Source organism: Equus quagga, chromosome 9, assembly GCF_021613505.1.
Source record: "Equus quagga isolate Etosha38 chromosome 9, UCLA_HA_Equagga_1.0, whole genome shotgun sequence".
Lineage (NCBI taxonomy): Eukaryota > Metazoa > Chordata > Mammalia > Perissodactyla > Equidae > Equus > Equus quagga.
The window spans coordinates 105,733,569-105,755,010 of NC_060275.1; positions in this window are offsets into that span (position 1 = coordinate 105,733,569).

Here is a 21,442-nt window from a genome sequence, read left to right on the forward strand (position 1 = left end):
CAAAGAAGAATAATTACTTGCCAAAGAGAGCATAGATTTAGAATAAAACCTTAGGGGACTATTTTTATAAGTCTTGTGTCAGGGCTTACCACAGGATCCACACAGCATCCTATTCTGCCTCAGATATACTATGTAACATTGGACCTACTACATCAGAGAGGGGAGTGTTGAAGCTGAATGCAGTTTCACTTTAAGTAAAGAAACTCCTCTGTTTTTGAACCCTATCAAGTTTAGAAACATTGCCATTCATTCAGTAAATTTATGAGAGCAGCATATCCAATTTTGTATATGATGTTTCCAAAACCTCAAGTCTTCTCAATCATTATGTTTCTAATTTAGTGGTAAGGAGTCCAAAGTTTGGAAAGCCATACTACTTAGAACACCTCAATTTACTCAATATAAGTTTTTAAAGACATTATTTTCTTAGAGCAGTTTGAAGTGCACAGTAAAATAGAGAGGAAGGTACAGAGATTCCCAATATACCTGTAGTTCTACACATTCATGGGCTCCTCCATCATCAACATCCCTCACCAGAATGTTACATTTTTATAACTGATGAACCTATATCAATGCATCATAATCACACAAAGTCCATAGTTTACTTTAGGCTTCAATCTTCGTGTTAAACGTTCTATGGGTTGTATAGCATATAACATACAAAGTATATGGGCACACATATAATGACATGTATCCATCATTATAGTATCATATACAGTATTTTCACTGCCCTAAAAATCCTCCTTGCTCGAACTATTCATCATCCCACCCCAGCTGCTATGTTCTGAATGTTGTGTCCCTCCAAAATTCACATGCTAAAATCTTAATGCCCAAGGGGGTGGTATTAGAAGTGGGGCTTTTGAAGGATATTATGTCAGGAATGAATTAGTGCCCTTGTTAATGAAGCTCCAGAAAGATTTCTTGTTCCTTCCACCATTTGAGGATGCAGTGAGAAGCAGGCAGTCTAGGACCAGGAAGAGAGCCTTCAACAGCCCCCGATCCTGCTGGCACCCTGACCATGAGCTTCCAACCTCCAGGAGCGTGAAAAATAAATGATCTGTTGTATATAAGCTACCCAGTCTGTGGTGTTTTGTTAAAGCAGCTTGAATGAATAAAGATGTCAATCCCTGGCAATCACTGATCTTTTTACTGTCTCCATCATTTTGCCTTTACCAGAAGGTCATATAGTTGAAATCTTAAAATACATAGATTTTTCAGGTTGACTTCTTTCGCTTATTAATATGCATGTTTTTTCCTTGATGTCTTTTCATACCCAAAATAATTTGACCTCTAGAAGACTCAGTTTAAGTATCATACTTTAGGGGCTGGCTCAGTGGGGCAGTGGTTAAGAGCCCATGTTCCGCTTCAGCGGCCCAGGGTTTGCCGGTTCAGATCCCGGTGTAGACATGGCACCGCTTGGCAAGCCATGCTGTGGCAGGTGTCCCACATATAAAGTGGAGGAGGATGGGCACAGTTGTTAGCTCAAGGCCAGTCTTCCTCAGCAAAAAAGAGGAGGATTGGCAGCAGATGTTAGCTCAGGGCTAATCTTCCTCAAAAAAAAAAAAAAAGATAAATATCATATTTTATAATATGTATTTTATAGTGTTTGGGAATTTCTCTTACCCTAAGGTTCTTACTGAGGCAACTATAGCATCAGTTATATCTGTTAAGAGCCCTTAACAGAGAACTTTCTTTAGCTGGAGACAGATGAAATGTAGCTGAAGAAGTCAGAGATTCTAAGCATGAGAAGGACTTGACACACTGTTGCTGACTTAAAGATGGAGGATACAATGTAATGAGGATTGAGGATTGCAGGCAACCTTAAAGAGACGAAAGAGGCTCATGGAAGGCCCCAGTAAGGAAATGGTGATTTCAGCCCTACAACCACAAGTAACTGAATTTTGCTGACAACTTGAATGAGCCTAGAAGCAGATTCTTCTCTAGAGGTTCCACATTTGAGTCCAGGTCAGCCAACACCTCCATTTCAACCTCTAAGTCACAAGTCAGAGAAAATAATAGAGCAAACTCAGATGTCTAACCTCTAGAACTGTAAAATAATAAATATGTATTGTGCTAAAACGCTATTTGTGGTAATTTGTTACAGCAGCAATGGAAAATTAATATAGTCATGTAACTCTGGTGAGATAAGGAAACTGTACTTCTTTAAAAGACTTTAGGGGAAAAAAGCATTTCTAGAGTTGTACCTTGTTTTAGTAGAGATAAATAAACATTCACTAGCCATAAAACTATACACTATATACCAAGAGCTGTACTGATATGAACCTTAAAACAACAACATGCAGCTAATAGCTGCTTTTTGTGGTAACTACATTACTAAACTTACTAAAATCTGTTGTAATTTGTATTTTGTTAAGAAATTTTTAGATTTAAAAGTGAATGCTTATTTTTAACCAAGCCTCATGAATCCATCTTAGTGGGTGGAGCTCATTTCTTAGGAATCCCTGTCATGTAATATTGATTTGGGTATATTATTTTAGAAAGGAGGAGAAAGTTAAAGGATTTAACATGGGCTTTCCTACCAAAGCTGTCCTTAATTTTGTGGCCCAGAATCTTAAATACAATATTATCAAGTTGTACTTTCTCAAAAGTCTGTGTATCACCTGAACTTTACAAAACTTCGTTCTGACTGCTAGATTGTCTTGGTATAACCTGTCTCCTAGAATAAATGTTCGATCAAAGTCACTGGCTAAAGATCCTTAGAGCTCATTTTACTTGTAAAATTGTCACAATTCTGTTTAAGAAACCTAGTAGGAACATTTCAATAAATATGAAAATTTATAACTTCCTGGAAGTTTACTTGATCCCCATTTATTCAAGAATTGATGGATATGTGGAGTCTCAGGTATGAGAATTAGATGATTATTATGTTGGTTCAGATATTTTTGGAATTTTCATAGTTATACATATCAGGAAGGACTTTAGAGTCTTGCTATCTATCTTGTTATTAGAGGCACAATAATGTATTAGTTACCATCAAAAAATTATGCTGGACTATTCTGAATTCATACTATGGTGACTGTATCCAACTTGTTCCTTACAACTTTTGGTCTTTGTCATCCCAGAAAAACCAGGAAGTTCAATTCAAATACAGTGCCTTCTACTGTCATTCCAGACCATTAGAGCACAACTCAAATATACTGAAAACTTCACCAACGTATTCTCAAGATTTTCATGAAAAGAGTGTCCCTTGGGCCCTGTTAGGGAACAAAGTCCAGGGATTAATGTAAGGTCCACATAAGTAACATTCTTCAACAGTCTTACTAAAGAACCCAATGAGTAATTGACATTGTAATTTCCTTAATCATAGGCCATGACTGAGTCGATATTTGGGTAAAAACAGGGCAAAGGATTAAAAAAAAAAAGCAGCAGACAAGCAAATCACAGTGTAGTCTTTATAATTTCATGCATAAATCAAATTTTCAGCCTAATAACGTCGTGTCTTTATTTAATCTTAGAATCCATTCTTGCATACATATTGAAAAAATAAATTAACAAAGTTTTGCAGTTGTATTCCGTCTAATGCTTATTTTTCAGTGTTTAACATTGTCATTGGCTCTGAGGTTACACAGGTTTGTGCCTCTAGTTGTATCTTGAGAGAGGTTGTAGATTGTGGTACAGTGCAAAAGGAAAAGAGCTCCCCCTTTCAAGGAAGTTATGATGTTTTTATTTAAGGACAGTGTAGGAGCAGGCTCCTCAGATAAGGCAGGCACAGGCTTTTGTTGTCAAGAATAGTTCAGTGGGGACTGGGTACTCAGAGTAACCTCAATATCCTGAGGTCTTCTTAACATCCCCATGATTATTATAAGAATCTCTTATATGCTCTTATTTTTTGCAACTTCCCAGACAACAAGGTGACTTCAAGTGTTCTTATTCTTAACCCTTAGCCTAAAATTGATGCTTTATTTTCAGATATCTCAGCCCTGTGGCTGCAACAACTAATACATTCTTTTAGAACTCTCCCAGAAAGCCTTTGGGGTTTAGTGTGCCTTCATCCAAGAATATAAGGATTCCAGGCTGTCATTCCCCTTCCTAAGCTATCCGACGCCCTTTCAAAAATGCCATTTCATGTTGCAACCCTGGATTTCTCCATGATCTCCTCTACAGGAGCTGATACAGAATTTCCCCCAAACCTTGACTTCAATGGTCACTTGATCCTAGGCGAGCACAGAGAATAATTTAATGAGCTGTCTCAGTTACTCAGATGAGATTTATGACTTACCCTGAGTAAAAAAATCCCAGATTCCCGCTATTTTCTAGAGAGTCCAATGTCTGCACTTCTCCCAGTGACTTTGTTTTTATGCTAGTAAATGCTCTTGGTTAATAACAACAACAAAAACAAACCCAGATGCTGAATTTTTATTTATTACAAAAAATAATTTGTTTTAAGGGGATCCCGGGTGTGGACCTATGCACCGCTTGTCAAGCCATGCTGTGGCAGGCCTTCCACATATAAAGTAGAGGAAGATGGGCACGGATGTCAGCTCAGGGTCAATCTTCCTGAGCAAAAAAGCGGAGGATTGGCAGCAGATGTTAGCTCCATGCTAATCTTCCAAAAAAAGACAACCCATAGAATGGGTTTCTCTTCCAAAGACGATACACAAAACAGCTAATAAGCACATGAAAAGATACTCTACATCATTATGAGACAGGAACCAGCCTAACAAGACAGGGTCATCTGCAAGGCCCCTGTCCTAACAAGATAAGGCCCCTAACCAATCGACAAGCTAGGAGAATCAGATAGAAACCACCAAGATCAACCTTCGGCAGCCTGGGGACTTTCCCAGGCTTACCCATGTACCTTAGCACCCAGGAGTTGTCTGAAGGTGATGCTATCTCCATTAGCATAGTAAAAATCACACCCAGGGGTGGAGAGCTAGCATGCTAATGTTACATGCAATGCATGTGGTGTCATGGAGAACAGCAGCGCAAGCACAAGGAAAACCCCACCTCTACATGGCATAACAAAGCACTCCTCCCCAGCCTTTGCTTGATAAAAAGCCCCATGATCCTGCTCCCTCACGAGCCTGTCATCTGCTCCTTTCCTTTCCACACCAGCTCCCTTGTGCCTCCCTTGTGCCTCCCTTGTGCACAAACTAGTAAACTTCTACTTTTCTATTCTCATTTCTTGTCTCTCTTGATTTCTATTCTGGAAGACAACAAGAAACCAATGCACCTGTAACAATAGTCATTAGGAAAATACAAATTAAGACCAAAATGAGATCCCACTTCACTCCCACTAGGTTGACTATAATAATAATAAAAAAAAAAACCATGAAATAGGTGTTGGCAAGCATGTAGGGAAATTGGAACAGTCATACATTGTTGGTGGGAATGCAAAATGGTAGACTCATTTTGGAAAACATTTGGTGCAATTCTGCAAAAAATTAAACACAGACCCAGCATGCAACTCCTAGATATATACCCAAGAGAACTGAAAACACATCCTCTCAAAAACATGTACATAAGTGTTCATAGCAGCATTAGCATAATAGCCAAAAAGTGAAAGCAACACAAATATCTATCAACTGATAAGCAGATGAAAAAAATACATAAATATATAATGGAAAAATATTTGACAATAAAATGAAATAAAATACTGATACACGGTACAATACGGAGGAACTTTGAAAATATTATGCTAAGTAAAAGAAGCTAGATACCAAAGACCACATATTGTGCTTCAATTTAATTGAAATCCCCAGGATAGCCAAATTTATAGAGATCTAAGGTAGATTGCTGGTTTTTAGGGATTGTGGAAAGAGTAGAAAAGGAATGAGTATTAATGAGTTGCGATTTCTTCTGGGATAATGAAAATGTTAGAATTAGAGAGACTAAGGAGACCCATCAAGTGACTGTAGGACTTGGACCACATTTGGATTCTGATTCAAACAAGAAACTGTGAAAAGCAGTTTATGTGACAGGAAAACTTAAACATTTGTTAGATATTTGGTTGTTTTAAGGAATTATTGTCAATTATTCGTGTATGTGTTTGTGTTGGGGTGGGGTCCTTATCTCTTAGAGATACATACTAAGATACTTACAAAAAATATGGTGTAGTGTTATTTTAATTGATTCTCTTGGATTTTCCACAGATGTGATCATATGAACTGCTAGTAGAGATTGTTTACTTCTTGTTTTCCAGTGCTAATGTTTTTTACTTGTCTTTTCTAGTCTGACCACGATATTGAACATTGGAAGAGATATGGGACCACATTGTCTTGCTCTAGAATTTAGTGGGAAGGACACTATTATTTCCTTGTGAAATAAGAAGCTGTCAATTAGACTAAGGAATATCTGTGCGCATTTATTGTAGTGATTTTAGCATAAATAATTGTGACTTTTATCAAATGCCTCGTTTGCATCAATGAAGGTGACAGTATGATTTTCTTCTTAGCTCTATTAATGTAATAGATTATATGAACAGAGTTTCACAACTACATTCTTAGAATATACTATAATTGCCTGTGATATATTTAATATTTTAGAGTTCCTTTGGACTTTGTTCATTAATATTTTAAGATTTTTTCTTTGATAGTCATACGTGACATTAGACTTTTCTTTCTGGAGCAGCATTTGTCGGGTTTTGACATAAATGTTATATTTGCTTCAGAGTAATATTTTGAAGCTTTGCTTCTGTAATCTGAGTTGTTCCTTTACATATAATTCCATCTTGTTTTTTGTCACTGTTCTCAAATCTTCCTTTCCTGAATCACTTCACTTCTGAGTTTTTCCAATGTTGTTGATAATATTTTTCTGTCATTTTCCTAGGCTTTTACCATGAATTCCCAAACTTTTGCCTTCCATTTCTGAGAAGGCAGTTGTTTTGGGGCCCTGGTCCCTTGAGTACCAGCATGCCTGGGTCTCATGATGCTGCCGCACACAAGTGTGACACTCCAGATGATGTCTGTGTGAATATCTGCATGCAGTTCTGCGGAGCAGGAGAAGGTGAGGAGAACCAGTCTGTGTGTGGAACACGGGCAAGGTGAGCAGGCCTGAGTGCACCCGAGCTCCGGTGCCCACTGGTATGGCTGAAGCACCAGGTTGGGTGGGTGGTAAAGTCAGAGAGCCTGAGACAGAAGCCCTCCGGCCAAAGACGTGTGTGGAGCAGACCAGGGCAGGAGTCCAGGAGAGATTTCAGAGGGGCAGTGTATGCGCAGACAGCCCAAGGGGCGGAGACACAGTTGTACTGGGGGACTTTATTGCGTGCGTGACCATTTCTCCCTCCCTTCAGATATCTACATGCCCCAGCGAACCCCTTTCCTCCTGAAGCTGAGGGAACACACCTGGGAGGGGCTAAGATGGGGGATGGGAAGGAAATTCAGTTGAAAGTAGTTGAGGGCTCAGAGTCCACATCCTGCAAGACGGGGTGTCAGGTAGCCTGTCTTGTCACAGTCATCTGAGCTGTTGGAGTGACAAGTCCTCTGGGGGCAGAGATGGTCCTCCAGAGGAGAGGGTGACCAAGGGGCTAGGAGGTGGGGTCAGTGCTGCTAGATCCAGGATCAGGGAGCCTAAGTTGGGCAGCCCCCATTCCTCTTCCATCAGCAATGAGCGCTAAGCAGCCCTGTAGCCAGACTCCACACAATGATAGGTTTGGCCTAAAGGGCCTTAACACTTCCCTCAGCCTGAGTAAACTTTAGACAGGCTTCTTCCTGCCTCGTGGCCCGCTAACCTCCCTCTCACCCAGGTTCTTACAAAATCCAGATAGCTTCTCTCCACAGAGGTCCTTCCTTTCTGTTTTTAGAGCATTCACTTCCAAAAACTTATGATTGCAAATTCTTTTGCTGCCCCTTTGGGATGTAAATCTTTTCAAAAGCCTCTTGTCAATTTTACAACCCAGGCTTATCTTTTTCAAGGACCTGGGAACCATCCCTTTGAAATGTGATCATAAAGGAAGACAGCGCCCCTATGTCTCAATTTTTGTGGGGGCTAGGTGCTCAAGGGGCTAGTGGGCACCTTGCTCCAAGTGGTAAGACCACCTCCTGTTATGAAGAAAAGAGAAAGGTTACATTTTCGTTGGATAAGGTCAGTTAGCAAACATAGATAGTCTTAAGATCCCCCGACCATATTCTCTGGCCCTTTGATTCCATGGAGTTGAGTTCAGATGGTGTTCTGTTCTCTCTCCTTTGTTGTAACAGCCTTAAATAATGTGCCCCTTACCTGTTTAACTAAATCTTGTGCATTTTTTACTTTGACAAGTTATAACTTTCTTCTGTTTTGTGGGCATATTTTTGTCATCAGCCCTCATTCATCTGCTTCTTGGTCTCTTTTTCTTACAATAACTTTATATAGGATGTGATTGCAATCTCTCTCTGATTTTTATATTTAGCCAATGTGAATTGTTTTGCACTTTCAACAGGGATTAGAGAACACAAATGCTCTCAGCTTCTGGGAATTAGAGTTTCCTTTGCAATTGTTTTTAAGAAGTGATAAAAAAATATGGCTTAGCACTGTCTGCTCTTTGGCTCCTCTGATTTGCTCTCCCACTTTTTATCTGTTCCATCTCTCTTCTTTCCCCCTGTTGTCTCTGTTCTGTCTAATTCAGATGATACTCCTAACAATATCTCTTCAAAGCAGGAGTCTGTCCTCAAAGAAAGCTTTTGTTTGCCAGTTTCAAGAAATCATATTCCCTAGTCAATGTTTGCTTTTGCCAAATCTCTGGTCTGACTTTACAACACCCATAAATTGGAACTTGCAAAATTCCATCAATTTTAGTTGTTGTGCCAGATGATGGCACATGCTTTTCGGTGACAACTTGTTGGATATTTTCATGTTCTTCAGTTCCCAACATCATCAGAATCCTGTTGCTGTCTTTCTAATCCTCTAGCAAAGTATCTGATACCACTCAGACCTTTCACTGAGGGAGATTTGTGCATTCCACACATATTTTCTGATAGCTTGGTGTTATAAATTGAGTTGTGTTCCTCTAAAAAAATATTGAAGTCCTAACCACCTGTACCTGTCTAAGTGACCTCTTTTGGAAAAGATGATGGGTCTTAGGATAGGCGCTAGTCCTGTTTGATTAGTGTCCTTACGAAAAGGGGAAATGTTGTGGATACAGACAGACAGAAGGAGAATGTCACGTGAAGACACACAGGGAGAAGACAGCCACCTACAAGCGAGGAATGACCGCATTTACCAGAACTAGGAGAGGGGCCCGGAGTAGATCCTTCAACACAGGAAAAAGTCTTGCTACAAATCTAAATATTATCTCAAATGTCACAAACGTTTTATTCATTAGCTGTATCTATAACAGATGGCATTATCAGATACTCCGTAATTAGGAAATTTTCCAAAGCTATGGAATATACAATCAACATAGTACTGTAATTTCATGAAACAAACAATTGTAAAATGTATTTTCTTCCTATTTATCCATTAATATTTATATGAGAATTAGGAGACATTGTCATAAATAGGCAAATTCATCCTGGGGCACAGACTAGAACACACAAACCTAAGTCAATAGTGAATGTAGCCCATGTGGTGCTGATGCGAGTGTGCAAGGAGGCGCAGTGAGGATGAAGAGTAGTTTCTGTTTACAAACTTCGAACTGCCTGAGGTCTTTACCGGACACCAATTCAATAATATTTAACAAACTGATATTTGCCCTTTTCACTTGAAGTGGTTAAAAGACAACAGCCATGTGGAAAAACTAAAATTATAGGAGTGAATGATTTAAACTTTGGAATGATATTAGAGAATATTTCCAAACGTCATTCCCCAAACACCATAAAACACTGTCATTAGGAGGAGAAAAATAAGTATTTTAATGTCAATATGTGAACTGACATCTCTGTTTCTAATTATATAATTTTCACTTAGTTACCCAAGGGAGAAATACGACGACTAAAGAGAGAAATAATGTTTGTGTGTAACTAACAATGTCTCTTGCGGAGGAGAGCAATTGTAAGCCAAACGAAAGGCCATTAGAGCCAGACACTTTCACAGTTTTCTGGGGGTTTTGTGTGTGTGTGTGTGTGTGTGTGCATGTGTGCATATGTGTATATATGTGCGTACTATCTTTACAACATTGTTTTAGGAAAAATATATCCAATATTTGTATAGAATCATTTCTCCAAAACGATTTAAACTTTACAGTAAATTTGTCCAATTTCCCATAAAAAAGACAGCTTTTCCTAATAATGTATTTTGCGCACTTGAAAATGAAAACTAAAACATTTGACTTCTTTATGTAAATAGAATATGCAAACTATTTGGTGATATTTTATGTTATGTGAAAGACACCACTGAAGAATAATTTTTAGTTTTGTGATATATATGTATATAAACTATGAAAGACATTATTAATTACAATTGCTAGTTTAATTTGTTTGTTTATTCTCTAAAATGATACTTCTGGTGAAATCTGTTATGGGATTTGTAACTCTATTAATTAGGCTGAAAATTTTTATACAGGACAGGATTTTAAAAAACAGATTAAAAAATGCCAGTGGGAGTATTTGGGGATTTATAATTCTTTTGGGTTTGTTCATGATCACAGGCGATCCCAAACTTGGTAGCTGATAATTCAGATCACTACTGAGAGAAAACAGGTTTTGAAATACAGGTAATTTTTCTGAATATTTAGCTTTAATTTCTTTCAAATACTAGAACCTTACAGTTTAATGATATGAATGAAATTATAGTATCTGATGACTCAGGTTAGTCATTTTAGATTTAAATTTATAGTGGCTTAAACAATCATGATAAATATCTTTTAATGACAATCTTGACTTTTTGGTTAGTTGTCTTTGATAGAACGCATATTGCAGCGTTACATTATCTTATCACATAAATATATAATATATAAATAATTATATGGTTATATTATATTGCACCTCCATGCCCACCAGGTTACGTCTTGGTGAATAGTTTCTTGGCTTCCTCTGTGCCATGCCAGAAACTGGTATATTATTCCCAATTGTGTCTAAAAGGGGACACAAACGCACTGGTTGTTATGGTAAAAATAAACAGATTAACTAATGGACTGCTAATATTCCTGTCTACATATAAGCATCCAGTTTGTAAATAATTTGAGTCTCCTTTTTGCTGTAAAATTTCTAACCACTTTCCACTTCCAAGGTACGGGGGAGTAAGTGTAGACTTTTAATACACCATTGAAATCAGCCTGTAGTCTACATGATCTCAAAATTTTGTCTGTGGTCTGCTAGGGGCACTTAATGGTCTGCGATATGTTATGAAGGGGTTTGCAATTTTTAGAGGCCAATGGGATGAATAATTCTTCTTTAATCTACATTTGACCCATTTGAAATGAAACACAAATAATAATTTACAGAGGAATCCTGTAACGAATATGTCACATTCTGGAAAGCTGTTTGTGCCCTCAAATAGCTATACTGTTGAACTGGTCTTAGACTAGGATAATTTGCACTATGTTTATATTTGTTAGCTGTCTTTTTACTGTTATTATTGTTATGTATTATAATTCCAACTCACAAAGATTGATCGAGATTCAGCAAAGCTTCACTGTAGCATGAAATTAGTGACGGAAGAACAACATAAATGTAAAATGGTCATAAAATGGTCAGCAGAACTCCAACATCTGCTGGGGTAATGAAGTTTGTGGCTCCAAAAATTTGCCAAGTCACCTGAAAAATAAAAGTGTGAGCATAGTCCTGATTATGAAAATATGGAGAAAAAGAACTCAATCGAACTAGAGATCCATTTGTTCCGGATCAAAGTGCCTTTTCTTGGGAACTATATAAAGAGTGGCATGAAACCACTAAACTTTGATTTTATTTTCAAAGCGACATTGTTTGCTGCCCTCTAAGAAAGCAATTGTAGTTTTATATAGAATAAGCACAAAGTAACGCTTGCAAGTTTAAAACTGGTGAATTATATTTCTAGATGCAGAGAAGAGACCATAAATACTGAGGCATCATGGAATGCTGCATTCCCAGTTTAGGGAAAAAAAATATATTACACTTGCTTGAAAGCTTGTAAAAAATAGCTGCAAATGTTATGACAAATATCAGGAACTGAGAAAAAGCAATGTGAGCTGTTGGCAAAACTCTTTTATCAGACAAGATGTTGGGCATCACCCAGCTACAATCACATTCGTCTGGCTGCAGATTTTTTGCTTTATACTTGGATGAAACCAATTATGTACAGGCTATGGATCAGTTCTTTGCATTTTGGTAATTCATATACAACCAGACATGGCCACCAGATTTTGATCTGTTCGTCTCTGAAGTGCCATGCTAGGACAAGAGGTTTATTTAGGTAATTATGCTGTGAGCGTTAATGAACTGTGGAAAAGAAAAAGAAATGCTTATTAGGATCAGCATCAACAGAATTATAGTTTTGTGTACAGCAAATGGAAAAATTATACATAAAATTACGTGCCATTTTGGTCACAGAGTAATGATGTTGGGTAACAATAGCTAGACTTGTCTCTTGATTTCTTTTAATGAATGCGCAGTTCATTTTCAATTTACTTAAAATTGGTAGCCTGATTGTGTAGCAAACTTTAATTAAATGGATATTGAGCACAGGAAGCACGCAGAGCATCATTCTACTATTGCCTGGTATCATGAGAGCTCCAGTTACTCATGATCTCTGAAGCTAAGTTTACTCATCTCTATATTGAGATAGCTCTAAAAATTAACAGAGCTTCTCTGAACAATGAAATGCTGTAAGTATAGTGTCTAAAATATTACAATATGAAATTTGGAGGTAATAAAAATTCACACATATTTACGAGTAAATATACATACATATATATATGAGTTTGTGTATATATATGTATAGACATATATTCATAAATACGTTTTTAACTTATTTATTTATTGAATTTTTTTAGAGGGAATGTGCCAAGTCAGAGGTCAAGGGGGTGGTCATATGTTGAAAAAAGTAAACCAAACCACACACTTCACTCTCTTCATAAGAAAGGCCTTTCTTTTCTGTCTCCTCATTTTCACTTTAAAACTTTTTCTGTATAGCTCTAGCGACCACAATTGGAAGGTACTTTCAGTGCTTTAAAAGGATTAAGAAAATAGCATTAAAGAGATTGAAAAATATAAACATGATCTAGTTGCGATGAAAAGATTACTAAAATGCAATTTTGAGTCTAGAAACGCTTTCAGCATATTTGAACCATGCATTTAAAAATAATAAAGTTTATCATTGATATATATTAATGTGGCCACCAAAATAGAATTGGGTGCATGTGCTATATACAAAAATATTGTAAATTATTTAATGTTCTCGGGTTTTATTTCACTGTGCATTGGTAATATAAAATAAAACTTTTGGCAAAGAATTAAAAATAAAATTATATTAAGTGTAGTTTTTTGGCTAAATTTATTGTTCAGCTATATATATTTTGTTAAATGTACCTGGCTAAATGAATAGTTTTCAATTATAACTAGTATTTTAACCTCCACCTTAATATACTTGCCATGTATGCTAGCACATTCATTAATGTAAACATAACTATTCAATACGAAGATTTGATAACAGAAGTTTAATATGAGTTTACTTGTAATTGTTCCTATTATGGGAGATCAAAATTTAATAGAAAAAATACAATTCCTCCCTTTAAAGTATAGAAAAGATCTATTTTAAAAGTCCTGTTAGTACTTTGAAATAAAGTAAACCTTTAAAATATAAAATATATACATTATACCATGACGAAACCAAAATTAGTATTAAAAAATCTAATTAATTTAGACACAAAATTATTTATCTTTAAATACCATTTTGTAAATAACTTTCAAAGGAATAAATAGTTTCAAGATGCCTTTCCATGTATTGAAACTTTAGTTAGCATTTTGTTAATTATTGCCAAAATGAGTGTACTTTCTGGTTTGAATTAAAAAATTTCATGAGCTTAGATAATTCCCTTGGATGATATTCATAAAATATGTGCAATTTTCAAGTGGACCATAACACTAATAAGTTGTGGACCATAAAAATTGTTATGAAATATAATTGATAAATAATATTATTAAAAAGATATTCGTGGTCATAAAATGGCAATAATTCAAGTAAATTCAAGTACATGTGTTGGTAATTTTCCCAGGAAAATCAATTTTTGATGGTCTGGGCCACTATTCATCTGTCTTTTCTTAATTAAATATTTGTTTCTCAGTCAAGAAACAACCTACTAAAATAATTGAAGCTTGTAGGGCTTTAATTATAAAAAGACTGATGTGATTATAATGCTACAGTTTCAATGAAAGTAAACAAATTTGCAATGTTAAACTTATGACTTGCTTGCAACGGTAGAATTTCAATGGATAGGCAGGTTATGTGTGCATAGATAGGTGGATTCTTGAATCCACGGCCAACTTTGTTCAGTCCATGACTATACCAAGTTGATCTTATGAAAAACCTATTGAAAAACACCTATTAATAAACAGCCAGTAGAACTGAATAGATATTTCTCCAGACAAGACATATAAATGGTCAACACGTTCATGAAAAGGTGGTCCACATCGCTAATCATCAGGGAAATGCAAATCAAAACCACAATGAGATATCACCTCACATCTGTTAGAATGGCTATTATCAAAACAAACCAAGAAATAGCAAGTGTTGGCCAGATTGTGGAAGAAAGCAAAACACTTATGCACTGTTGGTGTGCTTGTAAATTGGTGCAGCCACTACAGAAAACAGTATGAGGTTCTTCAAAGAAATAAAGTTAGAACTGCTGTATGATCCAGCAACTCCACTTCTGGGTGTTCATCCGAAGGAAATGAAATCGCTATCTCAAAAGAGATATCTGCACCCCATATTCTTTGCAGCATTATTTACAATAGCCAAGACGTGGAAGCAACCTAAGTATGCATGGACAGATGAATGGATAAAGTTGTGATATATATGTACAATGGAATATTATTCAGGAAATCCTGTAATTTGTGACAACATAAATTGACCTTGAGGGCATTATGCTTAGTAAAATATGTTTGACCAAGAAAGACAAATACTGTGTGATCTTACGTATATGTGGAATCTAAAAAATAAAAAAGAAAGGAAATAAACTGATAAATACAGAGAACAGAAGATTGGTGGTTGTCAGAGGCGAGGGAGTGGGGAGTAGGCAAAATGGACGAGGAGGATGAAAAGGTAGAAGCTTCCAGTTATAAGATAAGTCAGTCCTGGGAATCTGACGTACAGCGTAGTGATTGCAGTTAACAATACTGTATTGTATATTTGAAAGTGGCTAAGAGAGTAAATCTTAAAAGTTCTCAGCACAAGAAAAATATTTGCAACTATCTGTGGTGATGGATATTAACTAAACTTACTGTCATAATCATTTCACAATATGTACATATATCAAATCATCATGTTGTCCACCTTAAACTCATACAAGTTTATATGTCAATTATATTTCAACAAAGAAAAGAAAAACACCTCCTATCCTTGCTGTCACAGCTGCACCTAACTGCATGATCCTCTGGCAGACTCTAGTTTTGAGCTGTTGGTGGAATTAGGCTGATCCATTTCCATAAGTCTGCAGAAATGACACCTTCCCATGCTCTTCTGGGAGCAAATACAGAAAAGTAGCATTAAAGTCTAACCTTTTACCGCTGTTTGGGCCCATCCGAGACTTACTGCCTAAGTTTGGGTCATACTGGGCCTAAGTATGACGTCTTTGATAACATGCTGTCTTTTTCTCTACTTTTAATTGTGACATAAAGAAAATTGTAAGGATACACACAGATAGGGAAAATAATAATATAGTAAACCCCCTTGTACGACAACCAATCACCTTTACCCATCATGCACTCATTGCCAATCGTGTTTCATCTATGCTCCAGACACTGTCTCCAAGCCCCTAACATCACAACTTGAATATTTTGAAGTGAACTCCAGGCAAAATATTGCATCTGTGAATATCTCTAAGAGATAAGATTCTTATGAAGAACCACAGCCACAAAACCATTCTGAAAACACAGTAGAATTAGCATCACTCATTTAGTGCCACAAATATCCAGTCACAAGTGTGTATCTTTATTTTGAGGTAATGTCTTTTGTAAATATACAGAATTTTACTTCTTAATTTCCAAGTAATATGTCTTTTATTTTTCTTGCTTTATAGAACTTTCTAGATATTCCAGTACAAATTTGAGTACAAGTAGTGACAGCAAGCACTCTTTTTTGTTCCCAGTTTAGAGGGATGTTTGGTCTTTCTCCATTAAGAATGATGTTAGGGGCTGGCCCTGTGATGCAGTGGTTAACTTTGCACATTCTGCTTCAGCGGCCCTGAGTTCACCACTTCAGATCCAGGGTGTGGACCTAAGCACCGCTTGTCAAGCCATGATGTGGCAGGCGTCCCACATAGGCGTCCTATGAAGTAGAGGAAGATAGCCATGGATGTTAGCTCAGGGCCAGTCTTCCTTAGCAAAAAAAAAGAGGAGGATTGGCAGCAGTTGTTAGCTCAGGGCTAATCTTCCTCAAAAAAAAAAATTAAGAATGATGTTAGTTGCAGGTTTTTACATAGCGTTCATTAATGGGTTGAGGAAGTGTCCTTCTCATACTAGTTCACTGAAAGCTTTCATCATGTATGTATACTGAATTATGTCAAATGAACTTTTTCTGCAATCATTGAAACGATCTTATTGTTTTTCTCCTTAATTCTGTTGCCATTCAACATGGGGAATTATACTGATTGGCTTTCAAGTGTTAACCTAGCTTGCATTCCTGGGATAAGGGCCGGCTGCTCAGAAGTTATTATTCTTAATCCATGTTCTACATATGCTTTTTTTGCAAGTGTTTTAGCAGATATTTATAGTCATTCTCTAGACATTGTTTCTGTGGAGATTTATAAATTTGGAAAACACCATTTTATCATAATTGCAAACATTCTCAATTATCGAGTGGAATACTACTGTTAATATATACACGTTCATCAATTATTTAGTCTGAGATATGGGTTCTCATAAATTTTTTTGTATCTCCCTTGCTCTCTACTACCATGATATGTTCCAGGCTCATATTAATATTTCACAGAACTAGAATACTCCAGTTGTCCAACGAACACTAATTGTTTTAGTGGGTGAGCTTATTAAGAGCTGAAAACCTCAATATTAAGTATATTCATTGCCACTGTGTTAGTCACTGCTTCTAGACCTTAATAATCAAAAGCCTTAGGAAATAAGGTTAAAAATATTTGTCATAAATGTAAGTGTTCTCAACACACACACACAAAGAAATTATGTGAAGTGATGGATAGGTTAATTAGCTTTGTTTGGGGAATCATTTCACAGTGTATACATATATCAAAACAGAAGCTTGTACCCTGTAAATTCATACAATGTTTACTTGTCAATTACCTCAATAAGGCTGGAAAAAATAAAAATAATGTATAATTTCTAAAAGAAAATCATCATGGATTTGTACTTATAATTCCAATGCAAATTTAGTAACAAAGTGTTTTACTATTTTTATGCTGAAATATTAGTTTCTAGTCATACTGTTATTTAGTGTCTTCGTCTTATAATATATATGTAAATATTTTAGAATAAAATATTATTGTTATTTTGCTGAACATTTTGAAGCCTCATTATTTTAAATCTTCTTCTTTTTTTTTTTTGAGGAAGATTGCCCCTGAGCTAACTTCTGTTTCCAATCTTCCTCTTTTTTATTCTTCCCAAAACCCCACTAGATAGTCGTATATCCTAGTTGCGCATCATTCTAGTTCTTCTATGTGGGATGCCACCGCAGAATGGCTTGATGAGCAGTGTATAAGTCCCTGCCCAGGAATCTGAACCAGCGAACCCCAGGCGGCCCAAGCAGAGAGCGTGAACTTAACCACTGGGCCACAGACTGGTCCCGAAATCTTCTTTTGTAACTTTGTTTTGGATAAAAGTTTCTCAAGAAATAAAATACTACATATTTTGGGCTTTAAACAAACTATATGTCTTTTGATAGAAAAAGCCGACTGTTTATGATTATCCAAATATGATAGTTTGGAACTGTACTGAAGTGCTCTAAATCAATTAGATCACCATTTTGCATGATGATTCCCAGGGCATGTTATTTTGGACATCACAGTTAAAAATGTAGATCTTCAATGACCTGAATTTTAGAGCAAAGTTTTATTGTTCTCCTCCCGGAAACTGTAATTTTAAATGATAATATCCTCATCAGCTGCTTTACTAATTCTGGAAAGAGATCACACAGACAAGATTCTACAAGTAGGAACAGCATAAACAACATTTATTCTAACCAAAAATGACTTCTCTTTCATGTCATGTCATTTCATCTCATTTCATGTCCTATCGTGCTGCATATGTCAGTCCTATCAGCATGAGGATATTCACATGATATTTAAGATCACCAATCAGGAAACCTTACCCATTTTGTTGGGCTCCTTTCTGTTCTTTGAGTCAAAGCAAGCTCCATCTTCAGTATGTCCACAATTTATGGAGACACTTGGTTCCAGCTACATCAGATGTGATAATGATGCCATTTCTCCATGCATTCCATGATGTGTTTTTAAATCCACTGTAGCACTGCAGGTACTGCACATAAATATTTCACCAAAATATCAAAGGACACCTGTACCTGAGAAGCAAGTAAGTTTATAGTGATGAAGTGTCAACCTCAGTTACTGAAAATTTATTGGCTATAAATTTTGCCTAACCGGAATAGAACTCTACTTTTATGCTTATTGTATGAAAGATTCTGTTGTTTTCTTCTTTCACTTCCTTAGACTAAGCTTGCAGGTTGTCCCCTTTTCTCTCCCTCTGTTTTCTTCACCACTTTAAGTTTTGGAAATTTACTAGCACTTCCCATTTCAGCAGCATATAGTTGATCTTTAACAGCCAGAATTAAACGTAAATTATGAATTACTATATTAATATATCAAACTTCTGCTCTCTTGACATATAGTTTATCAATCTTTACCTTTGCTCTCACCACCAATTTATATCAGCCTGATCCCTATGTCTCATCTCTTCAATTTAGTTTTAGATAACTTGAAACATTTATTTATTCAGTTACCTTTATTTTTTCCTGTTTCAAAAATTTTATTTAATATGTTTCACTTTGTTACTCACAATTATTCAATAAATTTGGCTATAAAAATGTACAATATTAATTGATCATTGCTATTTAATATACTAATTGCCAATTCAACTTATTTTGATGCATTTTTCTATCTTTATAGGTAGTATATTAGTTGTATACCCTATGAGCCAGTCCATATCCAAAATTATGTTTCCTTTTTTTTTTCCTGACAGATAAATTATTTCTTGACCAGGCATCATGGACATGTTAGTCTTTTTCTCTTAGTAACCTCTGGCCATCATTCCATTGTCTTATTGTTACAAGTTATTTGTATGAGAATCTCAACCTTGTTGACTCTCTTTCTCTTTAAAGCAAACTTTATATGAGATTTTTCACTTGGGAAAAAAAGGTATCAGTTTTCATCCTGTACATACACAAATATCCAAATTTGACATATATTTGTACATATGACTTATGGTAGATTATATTACTACTCAGCATATGTTAATTTCCCTGAGGTGTCCCTTTACAGAAAAACTTTACGCTCTCCTATTCCACTGACATCATCTTAGACATGTAGCTTGTTTTGGTCAATGAAATATATGTGAATAAAACCAATTCCAGTCAGAAGCTGTAAGCCAGTACTTTGCTCATCAAACCTCTTCACTTTGACATGAGCCTGGGTATCTTCCAGGTAGGGACTATTGTTTCAGCCTCAGTTCCCAAGTGAAGGTAACATGACATAGAGCTTAGCAACAAGCCAACTTACTATGGACAACAATAACAAATGCAAATAATATTATAAATATATTTTCATATTTTGTCATGGGCATGTTAATTAATCAGAAAAATTACTTTATTGTATTGTACTGTATTATGTATTCAATAGACTCCTCTCCATTTGTTCCTTTTTCCCCCTCTGCAAATTAATTTATTTCCTCTATCAGCCAAGTCCATCATTTTAACTCTGATTTTCAAATTTTCACCTATTTATTTTTTCTCCTTTTTAATGTCCAGAAATGCATTTGATCCTTACAGTGGTTGTTTTCTTTTTCAATTGTCACTTTAATAAACATTGGGAAACTTATTTTTCTTTCTTTTAATTCTTGGTGTCTGTTTTGAATTCTAAATTCATTTCCTTATGGATTATCATTCTCTGTTTTTAAAGTATGTATCTTTCTCTTCTTCAGTCTTCCCTGATGTGATCCACTAACCTTTTTTGCCTTATTCCATAAAAATTTGAGGTCTGCTACCCTGGCTGCATTTTCTAAGCAGAAACAAGCTTTGTTTTCTATGCTGGTTCTTCTGCTTTTGCTCAGTTCTAGTGAGTCTAAATTTCCTTATCTTGCTCTCATCCCCAGTGATCAGAGAAACCCAGAGCTACATACAAACATCCCATCTTCCACTAGTAGACTCTTCTCATTGTTTAATTATTCCAGAAAGGAAATGGGAAAGCGTGTTAGAAATATACATTCTAGCCACCGTACCCCTTCTTAAATGATTGATATTTCTGTTTAACTGAAGAAGCTTATTCTGAGATATATTTTGTGGAAAATATACATATAGTCAGGAAATGCTAGTGCACAGTGACAACTAGAAGTCACTCAAGGCTTACATATTATTTTCTAAATAAGAATATTTGGAACGCACTAAGGATCTTCTCCAAGAATGCAGAGAAAATTAGGTGTAAAAGAATTACATTTAATGGTGTGGCCCTAGATGATTGGCATGTCTGCCTCAGAGGTAAGATAAATCTTTTTGCAAAGTCTATAAAATGCAGATCTAATCCCTTATAACTATTTCAGTTTATTTAACCCATTTGATATTTAAACTTTTGCTCTCAGCTTGTGATCTCCATGTCTGTACTTGGCCTTGTCATCATTTCCTATAAAGGCTGGTTTCTCATTTCATCACTTTTCCAATCCAATCGTCCTGGTTGCCTTCTTAGTCTTACACTCCTATTCATCCAAATCTTTTTACTAAGCTAATATACAACCTCATATCTTCAAAAATAATTAAATCATTGACATTCATGTGGTGATGATTTTTCTTTACAGTAATTTTGTTTGGATATTAAAGTGGCTCTTATTGTTTTTCTTAATGTCTTTTATCGTCCTCCAAAGTTAAATGTTATATTAATTAGCCATTAAAGTCAGCTAGTACAATTACACAAGTGTATATTCTAGACTAATATGCTAATAGTGCCCTGCCTCCATAGCCTGGGTACTCTTTGCTGCTCTCTTCTTATTGCAAATACCTGTGCATCTGCCTGAGGCTTTTCTCTGGGCTGCTTGAAGGTCAAGCTTAGACTGCTGGGCAGTCAATGCCCCTGGGGGCAGCCCTCTACCCATGACGGATCAAGTTTATTAATAAGTATCCCAGATTTTGCATCTCTTAGTGGGGTGACTCTGAGGCATTTTCTGAACTACCTCCTAGAGGTCCCCTG